Raw genomic sequence first — 12,035 nt, forward strand, 5'->3', positions numbered from 1 at the left:
TTTGACAATTTCCTGGCTTAGAGATGCTTCTTTACAAAAGAATTTTACAATGGATTCTCAAAAAAATATGGTCCTTCTGGCCACGGCCGCCTGTTGCTTCATGTGCCAAACACTCCCCCCTTCCTTATCCTTGCACGCCCTCGTGCATGTTTAGTGCTTTGGTCGTTGATGTGGCTCTAATAAAGTGAGTGTCGCTGAAAAGCTTCTCGTTTGCAGGACGGCTTCAAGGGCTTCTTGGTGTTGTCTGAATGGATTTTCAGATAATGTGTGTTGGTATGCCACATACCTTGCCTTGAGGTCCTTTGCCATGGGATGGAAAATCCTTGAATCCATTTCGAAGAATCTTGTGACGAAGGCCTCTTCAAATGTTTGCAGGTAGTGTGATGGCAGGTACATTAGCCTCGAGTACATGGCCATCAAGATGTGCCGTGGTGGTGAATCCTGTAGATTCCAACAGATGCCTTTGTGTCCTTCCAAGAACAGATTCCAGGGATGATCATCGCCTTCAGTGTCTTTAAACACCTGGATGCAGGTGACGATCATCCGGGATATCTTTACTAACATCTGGCAGGCCAAATCGGGGACATCTCGCAGCAAAGTAACTGTTGAGTTCAGTGTGCTGACCATGTAAGCCATTATAGGGGGTTGTTGCGCTGTCAGAACCAGGTAATTTACCTTGTGCTGCCTCGACCCCTTCCATGTGGTGAAATCTTTCCATGTGTGTCTTCGAGGGACAGGGCAGAATGTAGGATCTATTTGTATATGTTGAGGAGCGTTGTGGTAATTTGTTAGATCCTGCGGCCTTTTGTTCAACCACTTTTGCCTCCACTTGGGGTGGTCATCGACAAGCACCTGAGCTTCTTCCACTGTGAGTGCAATGCCCTTGTAACCCCCTTCTTTGTTTTGTGGCAAGGCAGGCCGCATATTTTCTTTCCACAAATTCGCTTCATGGCATAACAGAGGAAAGGGGAGGTATTCGTGGCCAAATCCTTCCACCTGCTCTTCTGGTTGTAAATATGCCAGGGATGCTGACTCTAGTATCTTCTTTTCATAGAGCATATACTCCTTGGCTGGCCCCTCTGGCATGTCCTGAATGCTTTCACTGAGTTCATCTCTTATGTCCAGATCGGGCCCTTCAAATTCTTGCTCCTGTTGCCCTTGTTGTGATGTTCCAGGCAAATCTGGCGCATGTTGTCTAGGCAGCAGTTGCGGTTGAGTCTGGGCTTTGTCTGCTTTGATCTGTTGTTGGACAAGCAGATCTTCTTTTTCCTTTAGCAACGTGTCACCAATCTGTCTCTGAATTTGTAGTTCAGCGCTTGCTTGAGCGAGTTGCTGCTCCACTTCTTTTAACTTTAGCTCGTTTGCCGCTGTCATGGTTACCATTCCTGATACGAGCAGCTGTCTTTGAAGCCTTTCTTGCTCTAGCTCTGCTTTTAGCACTGCTATAGTGTTTACTACTGTGGCATTGTCAGATGTGGAGACCAATGCCCCAGCAAGTTCCTGATTAGCCATCAAAGTCGTCAGAGTGCCCTTGACAGTGTTGTAGGAGCTGCTAAGCCTTTGGAATCTTGCATTCTCGTAGGCAAGCTGCTCTGTCACTTTCTGGACTCTTGCCATCAACTCTTGGCACTCCTTCTCTTTGACAGTCAGGTCTCTCCTGACGTCCACCAAATCTTTGATCAGAGAGTGAGCCTGCTGCCGCTCAAGGTCTCTTTCCTCCGTTGTGCGTTCTAGTTGCGTTCTAAGGCTGTCTAACTCTTCTTGTCCCTGATTCTTGCTTTTGTCGGGCTTCCTATACCTGCCTTTCTTTCTCACTCAACACCACATGATGACAATGGAATTGCCGTTCTAAATCCCGCAAAATTTGCATGTAATCAAATCCAGCCACCGCTTGGCATGCTTCTTGGTATCCGATGGATTCTGTAGGTGGTAAAACTTCCTTTTGCGAGGTTGAAGGGGGAGGAGTTGGCTGTTTTTTGTTCGATGGAGAAGGGGGAGGAGTGGAGATTTTGGTGAGGGCGGAGGTGATTTTCTAGGCCAGGGAGGAGGTGATTTGGGCGAGGGAGGAGGCGGACTCGATTCTTCTCACACATGTCTTCTCTTGAAAGTCCCTTCACCTTGTTGTGAAGTAGATGCTTCCGCTTTTCTTTTCTTTAAAATCTTGATTATTCTTTGGCGGGTGAGATCCGCCGCGCATTGCGCTTCCAGATTCCTATCTCTCTGGATCTTCTTAAGCTGTTCCGGCTGATTTTGCTCATCAGCCGCGTCTTTTTTCTTTGTTTGTTGAGTGGACTGCGAAGATATGTCTACTTCCGCAGCCTTTTGTTCTTCTTCCAACCTTTGCTTCTCAGCTCGTATGCGAGTTGCATTTTCTATCCTTTCTTGCCTTTCCCTTTCGAGTCTTCTTTTTTGTGCCTGTTGCGTTTCAACCGCTCGAGCCTGTCTGTCAGCCCGCAATTTGGTTCGTCTTTCTTCGACTCTTTTCTGGGCTTCTGCATATGCTTTTTGCATGTCCGACTGCAGTATTGCAATTCTCCCACCTCTTTTTCTCTCGAGCGGCTTTGTTGAATCTTCCTCTTCACTTTCCTCAAACTCTGAAGGCACTTCGTCTTTAGAATCTTGAGACTTCCCTTCATCATCTGTCTCCGTTCTCTCTTCATCACTCGAACTTTTGTTGGTGGCCTTTGATGAACGCGATGATGTCGCGCCAGGGGTCGTCCTTATAGAGTGTGCAACCAGCTTAGCTTTCTGGATCAAAGCTATTTGTGAGCTGGCAGCTGGAAAATCTTCGATCATTCCCAAATCGTGGTATGCTATTCTGGTTAGCATCGGCCTTGCACTCATGTAGATTTTGTTTTTTGCCGAGCTTTTCAAATTTGCTTCAATCAGATTGTCCAGAATGTAGGAACCGTAGTCGCAGCGAATGGATCTATTTTCTGTTGTCGCTAGAGTCATGACTACGGAAATGTGCAGGATTGGCTCTATGTAGTGAGGAGGCTTTTGAACTCTGAAATGCTGGGATATCAATCTCATCGGCAATTCCAGCTCTTCATAAATCATGTCACTGTATTTGTATTTGTTCCCCTTCGCTTTGACGAATACCTTCTCATTGTCCAGTGACTTTGTCTTTGCTAACAAATCGTGTTGCCCTGGGAGGAAATGCAAGGCTTCGTTGATGATTTCCTTCATGATCTCTACTTTAACCTTTGACCCATCTTTGTCTGTGAGCATTGCCTGCCCATCATATTGTATTGAGCTCATGAGCTCGTGGGCCCTCATGTAATCTGTTCCCCATGGCTGTAATCTGAAAAATTGTTCCAAGTGTACCGCTCGCACAGCCTCTATTACTTCCGGCCTTTGGTGGAGATTCCATATCTCCAGTGGCATGATAGTTGTCTTTACCAAGTCACCATCCGCATGCTTAAACTTCGAGATGAAGATGTGGGCAGGGATTTGAGCCAGTATCTCATCCGAGATGTGAGCCTTCTCATTTGTGGTGAGCTCCTCCACTTCATATGGTGCTGCTGTCCACTGCCTGTCTTTCTTTGGGCGAGGCATTCTGTGTCAGGAGAATCACAAGCTGTCAGGATTTTCCCTTCGTAATCAATCGCATTTAGACTTTTAGTAAAAAAACAGTTCAAAAGTTAAAACTGATCATACCTTGAACAAATTTCATCCATTCTTGTCCATATTTCACCAGTGGGACTATGAAGACTAGAGCTATGATTGATAAAAATCTGAGTCAGTTCTGAGTCTGAGGTACACCGATCGCGATCATAGTATAGAGGCCAAATTTGGATTTGATCATATGAGTGGGTTGCTGATAGTTGGAGGGTCAGATTGGTCCACTCTATGTGTCTTTTGAACCACTTTTGAGTTTCCAGGTCCCATTTTTGGGTTACAAGGGAGTTTTGGACTACTCTGATTTTTTAATGAGTTTTTGATGTCCAATTCGCTTGAAACTTGGATGGTGACTTGAACAAGATGTGTACAAGGGATCTGATAGGTTTTGGTCAAGTTCTGAAGCTAAGGTACATCGATCGCGATCGGTGTTCTGGGCCTGTTTTTGGTGAAAACTAGATGGTCATGAACTCCTATGCTTGCCTAGCCCACTGATGATTTATTTTCAAGTTTGGACTTAAAATGAACAATTTAGAGCAATTTTTCACTATTTGACCATATTTTACTAAGTCTAACCATATTTGGTTTTCCTGATGAATTTTGGTTGGATCCTGGAGTTAGTTGAAGTTAGTTTTAGATCTCCCACTGCTCCCATGATGTTCTGCTACCATCAGCCTACTCCATTGTCTGATTTTGACCTTATCAGGCACTTTATACCCTGTCTTAGGAGGTTTCCAGATTTGGGCATTTTTCAAGCATTTCTTGGATATCCATGTGATGTTTGAGCCTCCTTAAATGAACTTTTGGTTTTGGCATTGGCTCGGCTCCAATTCTAGCTTTGTGTGATCATTCGAGACTGAAATTACCATATCTGTACTTGTAGGAGATTCTGAGATCCATCCGAGGTTTTCTGCAACTGTCCTGACTCTTAGTCGGACAAGTGTTCCTTCCAAACCATCTATCATCATTTTTAACCAGATTTTGGTAGTTGTAGGTCAAATTTTCCCTTTTTGGTTGTGTTTGACAAATTGGGTCCATTCCCTGAGCAAAATTTGTGCATTTTCCTTGAAATTTCAAGAGAGTGTACTTTTAATTGAGTTCCAAGCCTGTGCCACACCAAAATTTGCAAAACCTGCATATGGGGGCACCGATCGCGATCATACCATGGAGGCCAAAATTAGTTTTGACACCAGCAGGTTGTAGGCGAGGCTGAGGGGAGGTGTTTTGCAAGATTTGTCCCAGTTTTTGTCAGGGAGCGATCGGTGTACCACCACCAAATTTGGTTTTGACCACATGGCTTTGTTTCTGACCTTGTGGGGAGCACATTGATGTGTTCTGTGGCTGAAAAAAGTTTTGTATGGATGCCTCTAAGGGCCCTCGACCTGTTTGACCTGATTCGACTTTGATTCGATCCCTTCGCCCGTTTGTGCACTGATTCGCGCTTGCATGCATAATAGACTTGACCTTTACTTGATAGGGAACATACCTGTGAAATTTGGTGTGAAATGCTGGCTCCGACCGTCCGTACGGGGCAGAAACATGGCAGCTCGCTCTAGGTCAAAAAAGCTCTCTCCTTCTCTCTCAAAAGGTGAAAATGAACAATGAGCTAGAATTTGGCCTACCTGACCTATATCTTCCCGAGATTTTCATAACACAGGGTTGATTTTTCTCACCATTGATCCTGATTTAATCTGCATACCACCTGTGGGTCGAACCGTTTATCATTCCGGCGTCGTATGACCGTTTGATGCGATTTTGGCGAAATGTAGTCATGATCATTGAGGCCGAAATTTGACATCTTCAGATTAGCTTCATATCTTCCATGTTTGATAGCCTTATCATGATACTTCGGCGTTTGATTCCAGAACTTGATTCCGACAATCGTGAGCGAGATTTTTGTATTTCTTTTAATTTTAATTTTTGATGTTTTAGTAACGAAAATCAAACACAATAAAATGAAAATACTTATTAACTGGAAAACATTAGCCAAAATTATTATACTCACCCCTAAGCATATATTTTCTCTAGAAGCATCCCAATGCTCCGGACTTGTCATTACAGCTCATTACTATGCTAGTCGGATGATACAAAAAAAATGCTAAAAATGTCAGTTTTTGATCGAGTTTGTTCAAAACTAAACTCTAAATAATGAAAAAACACACACATTATGTACATATATACACATTGGACCACTTACTGGCCCTAAATGTTGCTAGATTCAGATTCATCAATTACTCCCCCCTTCCCTGTCTGAGTCGTCCCGGACGAAGGGTGGTGCATGTGCATGGGTTTTGAACTCTGTGTCTATGCATGGCCGTGTAATGTGGCCCTATTCTGATGGCTAATACAATGCATTGGGTAATGACATGCTGTGCAAGATGTGGGAACTGAACGTAGTTTTCAGTGGCTTTTGATGGCGAGGGTAGCTGTTTATGGAACATGAGAGCTTGCAGTTGATTTGCTCTTTCCTTGATTGTGGGTGTTTTGCTGGCAACTATTTTTGGAACCCATTTATATGTGGTTTGGACCTTTATAGATTCTGCTTTAGTTTTCACCGGTTTCCAGTGCCATTTGGAAGATTCAGGCTTCTTGTTTTGAGTTTTGGTTTTCATTTCGAGCTCTGGCATTGAAACTCTAGTGTTATCTTTTTTTGGTTGCCATTTCCACTTTGAAGTAACTTCTGAAGGTTTTGGAGATGATGCTGCTTCCGTCTGGAGTTTGTCCTTAGGTAGCCAGATCTTGCTCGGTTTGTTGGTCAATAATGATTTCTTTATCCAGACCTTCTGAATAACCTTTGGGGGTGTTTTTGGCTGAATAGCCGGTTGCTTATTCTCGATGGGGATACTTGGCCACGAGTGATCTGTTTTGGCGAATGGAGTCATGTACACGTTAGAGTCGTATGTGTACCTTAACGCATGTTCTGACCATTCAGTGATGACTGCATTGTACGTTCTCATCCTTGGAACTCCCAAGCATATTGATTCTCTGATTTCTCCATCTTTCATGACGAATAATTGATGAGGACAACTATTTCCATCAAGATTGATTGGTAAGTTTACTATCCCCAATGTTGGCATTGTGGCACCGTTTGCTGCTTGTAGATCACGTGTGGATTGCACGAGGGGTTCATCTGTAAGCATCCTGTAAGTGGAGAAGTTCACCGTATTAACTCTTGCTCCTGTATTAATTAATGCTTGCTGATACTTGCCATGCGGGAGTCTGACATTGATGCGAACATCGATTCCTGTTGCCCATTGCTCATCAGTTTGAATCATAGATAAAGGAATTTGAGCCGTGTCCGCTGGTGGAGGAAGTCTTTGTTGTGGTAAGGTTTGTTTTCTTTTTAAAATCCTGACTTTGGCCTCCTCCTACGCTTGAGCTTTTGTTTCTTTTGCTTTGTTCTTGCGCTTATTCGCAGCGTGTATTTTGGCAAGCATCTCTGTGGTTAGTGGTAAGTTGTATTTCTTTAGTCTGCAACTACTAATCCAGTTAGGCATTTCCTCTCCCTCTAATGTCACATGTTTGATGGCACCGCTAGATGATATGTCATGAATCACATAGGGTTCATTTCCTCGCTTTTTGAGTTTCCGGGATTGTTGTTTCAGGGTATACATTAAGATGTAATCCCCAGTAGCAAATTCCTTGCTGATAACATGTTGATCAAAGAATGATTTCATGTTTCGTTTTTGCGCGTAGATTGATGCAACGGCTCTCAATCTAGTTTCATCCAGTTTTTCTAGGACATCTACCTGATTGGATAATTCATGGCCCGTCCATTCTAATTGTTTAGCGACTCGAAGCGTGGGAATAAGGAATTCAAGTGGCAAAATTGCTTGAATTCCATAAACCATGTTGAATGGAGTCGTTGCGATGGTTGTTTTGTAAGCTACTCGATATGCCCATAAAGCTGAATGCAGCTTTTGATCCCAGTAAGCTCTCGATTCGCCGACAATTTTGGTGAGAATTGTCAACAAAATTTTATTCGTACTTTCTGCTTGGCCGTTCGCTTGTGGGTGATAGGGGGCGGACTTCCTGTGAACTACCATGAATTCGTCCAATAGGAATTCGATCACTTCATTGATGAAGTGAGTGCCTCTATCGCTCATGAGCTCAATTGGTAAGCCATATCTGGTGAAAATGTTCTCATACAAAAACTGTGCTGTCGTTTTTGCATCATTTCTGGCTGTTGCTTTAGCTTCCACCCATTTTGTTAGATAATCTGTTGCCACAATAATGTATTGAGCATGCGTTTTATATCCTGGAGGCGCTATTGGTCCTACAAAATCTATTCCCCATTTCACAAACGCTCTTGCCCCCATCATCGGTCTTAAGGCCATATCATCTCGCGCTCTCGGAATTTTCCTTTTTTGGCACTCATCACATCGTTTCACAAACTCTTCAGCATCCATGAATAGCGTAGGCCACCATATGCCTGCAATAAGAATTGCTTTGGCCGTTTTGTCAGTTGAGAAATATCCACCAACTTGTTCGTTGTGTGCTTGCTCTAAGATAGGAATGTATTCCTCTTCAGTCGCACACATTCTCAATTGATGGTCTTTCCCCCTCTTATAAAGAGCGTCCTCAATCAGTACATAGGTTTCTGACTCTTTCATGATCGTTTTGATTCGTGATCTACTCATCCCCTCAGGCAGTATCCTGGTGGTGAGGTATTCAACGATGTAGTTACTCCATCGGGGTGCTACAGACAATCTGAATAGAGTCGCGTGCTCTATTGGCCTTTGAAGCGTGCATTTAACACAACATTTGACATGCATATGAACACTATGTTGCATTTTTGGCCAATACACACCCATTGTCATCAATATCTGGTACATCTGTGCATGCCCATTGTGAATTCCCGTTGTTTGTACATGAGCTTGGTTTAGGTACAATTCCCGCTCACTAGATTCAACACAAAGCCTAAGGATTTGATCCAATCCTTGTTTGTATAGCCTGCCCGCCAACATTACCAATGATTTGGATGTTGCAATGGTAGAGGGTTGTCTTGTCATATTCAAAGACCCGATAGTCAGCAAAGGAGTTACGTCCTCGCTCCATCTTGGAACCATTTCTATGTTGAAAAGATATGCATCTGGCAAATCATCATCAACTCCTACAAGGTTTTCTCCATGCATCATTCTAGATAAATGATCCGCTCTTTGGTGTGTAGTTCCTTTCTTGACCACTACTGTAAAGTCAAACTCAAGCAGTATGATGAACCATTGAACAATCCTCCCCATACTGCAAGGTTTGTTTACTAAGTACAGCAGTGCTTGGTGATCAACGAAGAATACAAATTTATTGGAAAGTAAGTAGTGTCTAAACTTTTTTACCGCATAGACCATACCCAATCCCTCCCTCTCAGTTGCCGTGTAATTCTTCTCTGCATTGTTCAATTGTCTACTGGAGTAACTTATTGGAAAATCCATGTTGTTCTCTCCAGGTTGTGCAAGTATGCATCCTATTGCATACGCTGATGCATCCACGTGAATGTGAAAGATCTTTTCCCAATCTCGAGCCTTCAAAATTGGAGCGGAAATTAATCTCTTCTTCAACGTTTGAAAAGCTTCCTCGCACTCTTCTGTCCACTCAAATTTAGTTATCAGCGCGTAAAGTGGTTTTGCAATTATAGCGTATGAGTAGAAAAATCTGCGATAATATCCACAATGACCCATAAATGCCTGTACCTCTTCCATCTTTACTGGTCGCGATAGATCAACAATGACGCTGATCTTCTCCATGTCTGTCGAAATCCCGTTTTTGGACACTATATGTCCCAATATTTTGCCCTGTCTTACCATGAAGACGCATTTTTCTGGATTCAAGCAAATCCGATACAGCCTGCATTTTTCGAACACCTTGGTCAAGTGCTCTATGTGCTCCAGTCTTACAAGGGAGTGAACGCACAAGTCATCCATGTAAATTTCTAAGAATTATCTTAGATATTCTTTAAAAGCATGACCCATTAGCCTCTGAAATGTGGCTGGTGCATTTGTTAGGCCAAAAGCCATTACCCAGAATGCAAAAATATCCCATTCAGTTGCGAAAGCCATTTTGTGCTGATCCTCTGTCTTTATTGCGAGTTGGTTGTAACCCGAAAAGCCATTTAAGAAGCTATACATTAGAAAATTTCGGAGGTCATTTGGAGGGCCTTGTAAGAAATTGTATTTCTTTCTATAGAAACTTTTTTTAAAATGCACTTGCACCTTTTGAGTACGTCCAAAAGGACAACCAAACACTCCAAAAAGTAGATTTATATTCCCAATCGTCCTTGAAAATGGTCACTTTTTTATTTAATGCGAGCATCTTTTTCAGCAGGCAAGTGCGGCGCATTCAATGCAGCTTATGTCATCACTGAAACTTGAAAAGTCACAAACTGTGAAATAGTGATAGATTTTGAGGCTTTTGACACCACCAATGCGTCCGGAACGCCAAAATACCCTAAAAACGAATGTCTTATACTTGTCTCATTCCGACATCCGGAGAGGCAAAAAATAATAAAAAACCCCAAAAAATGGGCTTTTTACTTAAGGCGCGCGAGGAGGCATTCTAAAATTCTGGAATGCCCCCCTGCGCGCCGTTAGTACAAAGCTCCTTTTAGTGGTTTTTGGACACTTATCTTTCAAGAAAACCCCTTTATTGAGGTTTTTTGACATTTTCCTCTAAAAAAACTCTCTAAAAATAGGAAAAAAGGGGCTTTTTACTAACGGTGCGCAAGGAGGCATTCCAAAATTTTGGAATGCCCCCTCGTGCGCCGTTAGTAATATGTTCTTTTAGGGGTTTTTGACATTTTTTGCCTCTTTGGATGTCGGAGCGAGGCAATTGGACATTCATTTCTAAGATATTTGGGCGTTCCGGACGCATTGACAGTATCAAAAGTTTCAAAAATTTCCACCATGCCAATTGATAGTTTTGTGACTTTTTGACTTCTAGTGATGACGTAAGCCGTATCAAATGCACCGCATCTACCTTCTGAAAAAGGTGCTCGCATTAAATGAAAGCGAGTGATCGTCTTCAAGGACCACTAGATTATTAAATGAGGAGAGGGACACCTTTTATATTTTTGTTAATATCAATCTATTTTTCTACGTAACGTAGGCTCTTCTCTCATTGGAGGAGCTTATTTTCCTCTCTCTTCCAAAAGGCCCTCCAAAAGACCTCCGAAATCTCCTAATGAGCCTCTTTTCCTGCTACCCTTTCTATTACATGATCAATAATGGGTAGGGGATAGTTGTCTAGAATTGTAGCAACGTTTACTTTCTTGATATTTACGCACACACTCAACTTTACGTTTTTCTTCGGGACCACCACAATTGGTGAAACCCAATCGATGTGCTCAATTTCGTAAATAAACTCTGCCTCCTTAAGTTTATCTATCTCCTCCTTGATCTTTTTGGCAAATGTTTCATTGTAAGTATAGGGACGTTGTCTGCTGGGTTTTGCATCATTCTTAAGGGGTATCGTGTGTTGACAGATACTAGGATCCACCCCCTTAAGATCTTTGTATGACCACGCAAACACATCTCTATACTATTTAAGAGTAGTTACCAAAAGCTTTTCCTCTTCTTCAATAAGATCCGTGGAAATATATGCAGGTTTTGGATCTTCTCCTAGCTCCGCTAGATCTATTCATTTGGCTTTTTCAGGACCGTCATACGATGTACCCGGTTCCTTCAATTCCCTCATAGGTTGTTGCACTATGATTTTCCTATCTTGTGAGGTATATTTCTTATAATGGGATGGTGCATCTATCTTGTCAGAACTCGTGTCCTCATTCGTTTCAAAGTCGGTCGTCCATATGTCTTTGAGGGTTCGCTTGAGCTTATTGTACTCTGTTTTCCTCTCTGTTTTGGTCATTCTAGACCCTGTTTTCCTCTCCTTTTGCGACTTAGTCATCCACTTTTTGTGTCTGTTCTTCTTGTTGTTTTTCCATGGTTTAGTTTTGGTAAACCGACCAGTGACCTCGTCTTTGACACAATCCTCAGCTTTGACAAGCTTTAGATATCCCGTTCTGTCATTGACAAGAGGCATCGGATTATGCTTATTCGCCCTTGATTTTCTCGTTCTCTTTGATTTATACCACCCCTGTCGACTAGGTTTTTAGTTATGAAACTCGTAAAACCTGTCCTGTCTCAACCTGTATTTCCCGTTCGTCTCTGATGCGCTTGATCTTTCATCATCAGCCTCTATCAGTTGGTTTTCATCGTCCAATGATGGAAGGTCACAACATAGTGAATCCGTGAATTCCTCCTCTGTTTGAATCCTATCGTTCACTACAGATACCTCATAAATTATTCTTTTACACTCAGTCTCACATGGAGGTTCTTCCTGTTCCTCGCCTTCCGACCCCGACTCAAGGATAACGCTAGCCATTTGCAACGTTACTAGGTCGTATCCTTCTTCGTCACAAAATT

The sequence above is a fragment of the Adiantum capillus-veneris genome, chromosome 3 (genome assembly GCF_014529385.1).
Source record: "Adiantum capillus-veneris isolate H3 chromosome 3, ASM1452938v2, whole genome shotgun sequence".
NCBI classification, from domain to species: domain Eukaryota; kingdom Viridiplantae; phylum Streptophyta; class Polypodiopsida; order Polypodiales; family Pteridaceae; genus Adiantum; species Adiantum capillus-veneris.